This window comes from Podarcis tiliguerta (assembly GCF_965153285.1).
Source record: "Podarcis tiliguerta genome assembly, chromosome: 4".
Taxonomy (NCBI): Eukaryota; Metazoa; Chordata; class Lepidosauria; order Squamata; family Lacertidae; genus Podarcis; species Podarcis tiliguerta.
The window spans coordinates 11,331,176-11,337,054 of NC_139537.1; the positions used below are offsets into that span (position 1 = coordinate 11,331,176).

General features: G+C 45.3%; 1 long non-coding RNA gene across 1 annotated transcript; it reads right to left on the bottom strand.

Annotated features, from left to right (window-relative positions):
• Positions 1 to 1,609: 1,609 nt before the first annotated feature.
• LOC310675909 lies at positions 1,610 to 4,135 on the bottom strand. The gene is made up of 2 exons (XR_014510306.1): positions 3,840 to 4,135; positions 1,610 to 1,787 (listed from the first exon to the last, which is right to left on the bottom strand). It is a non-coding gene; the product is annotated as an uncharacterized lncRNA (long non-coding RNA).
• Positions 4,136 to 5,879: the final 1,744 nt, after the last annotated feature.

Genomic DNA, 5,879 nt, shown 5'->3' on the forward strand with positions numbered 1-5,879 from the left:
CCATGAATTTGTCTAACCTAGCCACTGTGATCCACACGACGGTCCCCTCCAGCCTGGATTATTGTAACTCGCTCTACATGGGGCTGCCCTTGAGACTGACCCAGAAACTCCAGCGGGTGCAGAATGCTGTGGTGAGACTCTTTACGGGGTCCTCGCTGTGGGATCACATTCACCAAGTGCTATACCAGCTGCACTGGCTCCTGGTGGAGTACAGGATCAGGTTTAAGGTGCTGGTTTTAACCTTTAAAGCCCTTTACGGCCTGGGACCCTCATACCTATGGGACCGCCTCACCTGGTATGTCCCACGGAGGACCTTATGGTCTTCAAATAAAAACATCTTGGAGGTCCCGGGCCACAGAGAGGTTAGGCTGGCCTCAACCAGAGCCAGGGCTTTTTCGGCCTTAGCCCCGATCTGGTGGAACGCTCTGTGACAAGAGACTAGGGCCCTGCGGGACTTGACATCTTTCCGCAGGGCCTGCAAGACAGAGCTGTTCCACCAGGCCTTTGGTAATTCTTCACAGAACTCTAGCCAAATGGTTGCCATCAATTTGATTTGAACTGATTTTATAATGAATTGATTTTAGAATGCTGTATTATTTTACTGTTGTTAGCCACTCTGAGCCCGGCTTCAGCTGGGGAGGGTGGGATATATATTAAAAAATATTATTATTATTATTATTAATCCTCTGCCCATGACCCTGAAGATGAAGTCACCACCACCACTTCCTGGGCTTTGAGCCTTCTTGCCTTGGTGGTTCTTCCTACCGTTCCTCTGCATCCAACCAAACTATGACATGAACTGCCTTGTGCTGAGTCAAGCCATGGTCCGTCCAGCTCAGAATTATCTGCACTGAATGGTAGCATCTCTCTGGGGTTTCAAACAATGGACATTCCTAGCCCTACCTGGAGATTCTAGGGCTTGAACTTGGAATAATAATATTACAATAATTTATTATTTATACCCGGCCCATCTGGCTGAGTTTCCCCAGCCACTCTGGGCGGCTCCCAATCAAGTGTTAAAAACAAAACAGCATTAAATATGGTAAACTTCCCTAAACAGGGCTGCCTTCAGATGTCCTTTAAAAATAGGGTAGCTGCTTATTTCCTTGACATCTGAAGGGAGGGTGTTCCACAGGGCGGGTGCCACTACCGAGAAGGCCCTCTGTCTGGTTCCCTGTAACATCACTCGCAATGAGGGAACCACCAGAAGGCCCTCGGCGCTGGATCTCAGTCTCCGGGCTGAATGATGGGGGTGGAGATGCTCCTTCAGGTCTGTTTAGGGCTTTGAAGGTCAGCACCAACACTTTGAATTGTGCTCGGAAACGTACTGGGAACCAATGCAGATCTCTCAGTGTTATATGGTCCCGGTGGACCTTCTGCATACAAAGCAACTGTTCTCCTGCTGAGTTACAGCCCTTCCCCTAACTCCCATTTTTTGCTTCTGAACAGCTACTTTTGAGCCTTTGACCCCCCTCTGATGTGTGACATCATCAAGATGCGAAACTGATCCCTTGATTCCTGCCTTCATTTTTCAACCTCCTTTTCTCTCCTTAATGATCCCGGTCTGAAATTATTTTGCCTATATATATCTTGACAGCCTCTCATGGTCTCATCTTTTACTTTTCACCTTTATTAATATAGACATAGGGACAGAATATAGAGAGTCTTCTTAAATGCTTAAATATGGAGATGACCTTCTGCTGTTTTCAATGAAAGATGAGGTGTCCTGCTTCACTAAATCCCTTTTCTTCACCAGATCATCTGACTTAATGATCATCACCTTTTTCCTGGCAAGACAAAAAAAAAAAAAAAGAGTATGATTTTTTTTTAATAAAAAAAAAAGTTTGCCTTTCTGTGCTTTGCACTGTTAAAGAACTTCTGATAACTTTTGTTCTGACTACAGATATGAAGCCGTCTCTCTCGCTTAGATCACCTCCACACTCGCTCTTTTGCAGGAGGAAGTCATTTCAAGCACACTTTGGGAAATTTAGGTTTGGCAATTAAAGCAAATTTAAATGCTCTGCTGCTTCAGTTCAACAATCAACTTTTAAAAGTACTGTAATTGTTTTCTAGCAGTTAGGGAAGTGGTGAGGAATTGCGCTGAAAAGTGTGGAATGAACCAGCGATCAACAGGAAGAAATATAACACCCTAAAAGCAAATCAAGGACAAAGGCTGGGTGCATGTTCATTGTTGTATAACCTCCCCACAAACAGATCAGAATGGATGTTCAACTAAGAGCATCAATTTAGAGTTCAGAATTATAACAATTTAAAATTTGGAATTGAATACAGTTAAAACATATGGGATGCGGGTGGCGCTGTAGGTTAAACCACAGAGCCTAGGGTTTGCCGTTCAGAAGGTCGGCGGTTCGAATCCCCGTGATGGGGTGAGCTCCCGTTGCTCAGTCCCTGCTCCTGCCAACCTAGCAGTTTGAAAGCACGTCAAAGTGCAAATTGATAAATAGGTACCGCTCCAGCGGGAAGGTAAACGGCATTTCCATGTGCTGCTCTGGTTCGCCAGAAGCGGCTTAGTCATGCTGGCCACATGACCCGGAAGCTGTACGCCGGCTCCCTCGGCCAGTAAAGCGAGATGAGCGCCGCAACCCCAGAGTCAGCCATGACTGGACCTAATGGTCAGGGGTCCCTTTAGCTTTAGCTTTACAGTTAAAACATAATACAGTCTCAAGAACAGGGTGAGTCCTGAAAATTAATATCTCAGGATTATTATATAGAAAAGAAAAGAAAAGGCATTAGCTCCTCACAATAACAATAACAATAACAATAAGAGTAATCCATCAATCTGAATTTGAACATATATTTTACTATAAGCAGCCCATATGTCCAAACAGATATGCAAACAAGATGAACGGTTGTAAGATATACATTCAAATGCAGAAAGGGCAGTAAAATCCAGAGCTCTTTTTTATGGTTGCTTGCAATGTATGGCTTGATGACTAGTTCAGTCTTAACAGGAACAAGATACAATGCACCAGTGCAACAAACAGAGAGCAGAAAGCTGAAGGCAGTGATAAAAAAAAAAAAAATCGTCTAGCTGCTGCTCATTGCTTTCAAATCACCCAGGAACTTCGTTTATTCATAAGGCATTGTGAGTATCTGTTCTCCATTCACTACAGGATCATGGCAGGAAAATCAAGAGACTGTCAGGATCAAGCTGCAGTGCTGGCGAGGCTATACCACCCCGGAATCAAAGAAGGTAGGCAGGAATTTGTTTATTTGTATTTTTTAAATTATTGCCACTTTTTCACCTAATTGGGAAACCAGAGTTGTATGCAGCGTAATGAAACCATCAACAAGAACAATTAAACACTGACAGCACAGAATTAAATTTACAGCACCGTATAAAATCAAGTGGTCTAAACCACTGAGCCACTTGGGCTTGCCGATCAGAAGGTCAGCGGTTCGAATCCCTGCGACAGGGTGAGCTCCCGTTGCTCGGTCCCAGCTCCTACCAACCTAGCAGTTCAAAAGCACGCCAAAAAGTGCAAGTAGATAAATAGGTACCACTCTGACGGGAAGGTAAATGGCGTTTCCATGTGCTGCTCTGGTTTCGGTGTTCCATTGTGCCAGAAGCGGCTAAGTCATGCTGGCCACATGACCTGGAAAAACTGTCTGCGGACAAACACTGGCTCCCTTGGCCTGTAAAGCGAGATGAGCGCCGCAACCCCAGAGTCGTATGCAACTGGACATAACTGTCAGGGGTCCTTTACCTTTTTATAAAATCAAGAAACAATCTTTTAACACCACAGCCCCACTCATAGAACTTTTGGGTCACTGAGCAAGTAATTCCCAAAGGCCTGGATGAATATATACAGTCATACCTCATGTTACATTCGCTTCATGTTGCATTCTTTCAGGTTACGTCCCGGGTTACTTCCGGGTTTCATCACTAATGTATGCCCAGATGCGCAAAATGACGTCACATGCATGTGCAGAAGTGGCGAATCTTTTCATGTTGCGAACGGGCCTCCAGAACTGATCCCGTTTGCAACCAGAGGTACTACTGTATCAGTCTTCTAGTTATTATTTTTTAAATTTATTAAATTTGTATACCACCCTATCTGCATAGATCTCAGGGCGGTTCACAACATAAAATCACAATTTTTTAAAAAAACAGAAAACCTCCAGCATTCCTCAGATGAAAACGGGAACATTTCTCATTCCTGGCCCCAACTGACCCTCCTCGACCCCCCCCCCCATTTTTTGTCCTCTCCCCCCCCCCCAGGTCATTTTCTATCAGAATAAGGATGAGCACCACCACCGTGGCTCCAACAAGACACAGCACAGCCTTTCACTGTCCTAAGAACACCGCTTAATCCCGGTTTTATTCTATTCTATTCTATTCTATTCTATTCTATTCTATTCTACTCTGTTCTGTTCTGTTCCTTGGTAGATTGACAAAAAGGAAAGCACACCCCCAATAAATAAATTTTATAAAGGAGCTAGATTAGATGCAGGCACACAAAGCATTTAAAAGAAAAAGAAATATCAAGACCCCTTGCACTCCACTCCATTCCCCCCTTTCCCCCACCCAGGCCTCATCATGCAGTGATGGCAGCCTCTCCTCCTCCTCGCCCACTTTCCAAGAATTCATAATTCTGGAACTGTCCCTGGAAAATCAGGGCAGTTGGAGGGTATTCATTTCCCCAGAGAGGGAGTTCCAAAGCCTGGGAGCTACCACAGAGAAGGCCCTGCCTCCATCGCCACCCACCAAGCCACCCCAATTCGTAACCCCACAAGCAAGGCCTCCCTAGCTGATCTCAACACAAGGGACCAGCTTCATTGGGGGATGAGGACTGCCAGGTACTTGGGCCCCAAGCCATTTAGGATTTGGAGAGCAGAGTTGGATTTGTACAGAAAGTAATTCAACCTTGGTTCCCCTAAAGCTGTTGAACTACAGCTCCCATCATCCCCTGGCCATTGGCTGAGAGAGCCGCAATTCTCAGAGGTCTCCGGGAAGAGGGATTGGTTGCTAAACCACTCTGAGAATGATAGCTTTGAGAGGGGGACAGAGCTCTCCTAAAAACTCCCAGAATCCTTGATAAAACTCCAGTTTCCAGGATACTTTGGAATCCTGGAAGCCAGGACTATCTAAAGTGGTATGGTACAGTTTGAAAGGTATGCTGCATATGGGGCTTTTGTTAAAGATCCCTAGATGCACAGATTTACCCTCAACAAACCACATTCCCAGGGAGATGAAATTACAGCTAAACCAGTTCAGATATGAAGTACAGTCGTATCTTGCATTCCAAACGCTTTGCAAGTCAAACGTTTTGGCTCCCAAACGCCGCAAACCCAGAAGTTGTTAGAATTCCTGCTCCATGATTGCAGTCATGGGATTTTTGTCTTTCACATGACAGTGTGTGTTTTGACTCCACAGAGTGGGAACTGATGGAAACAGGATATTTGTGTTTCGTGAAGTGGGACTATTGTCCTTTGTTCTTTTCCTCTTTGCTGTCTGATGCTAGAGAGAGAGGGAGCCATGTTGCAGTGCTCCATGTGGGTTTATATGTAAATAAAGTAGATTAGCCAAAATGCTGAGTTGCTGGGGTTCTGTCACGCAAGCTGTGCAAACTCTGTGGATCCCTAAGTGTGCCGATGTTAGTTGGCATCAGTCGCTGTGATGTTTGCGATGAAGAAAGTTTCTGAAGCTCCCAAACAATCAACCAGGAGGGAGAGAACATGCCAGTCGGGCATGTGCCTCTGCCAGGGTCCTACTCGAGTGTAGGCTGAACTCCTAACAGAAGTGAGTGTTCTGATTTGTGAACGCTCTTTGGAAGCCGAACATCAGACATGGCTTCTGCGCTTCCGGTTGGCTGCAGGAGCTTCCTGCAGCCAATCAAAAGCCGCACCTTGGTTTC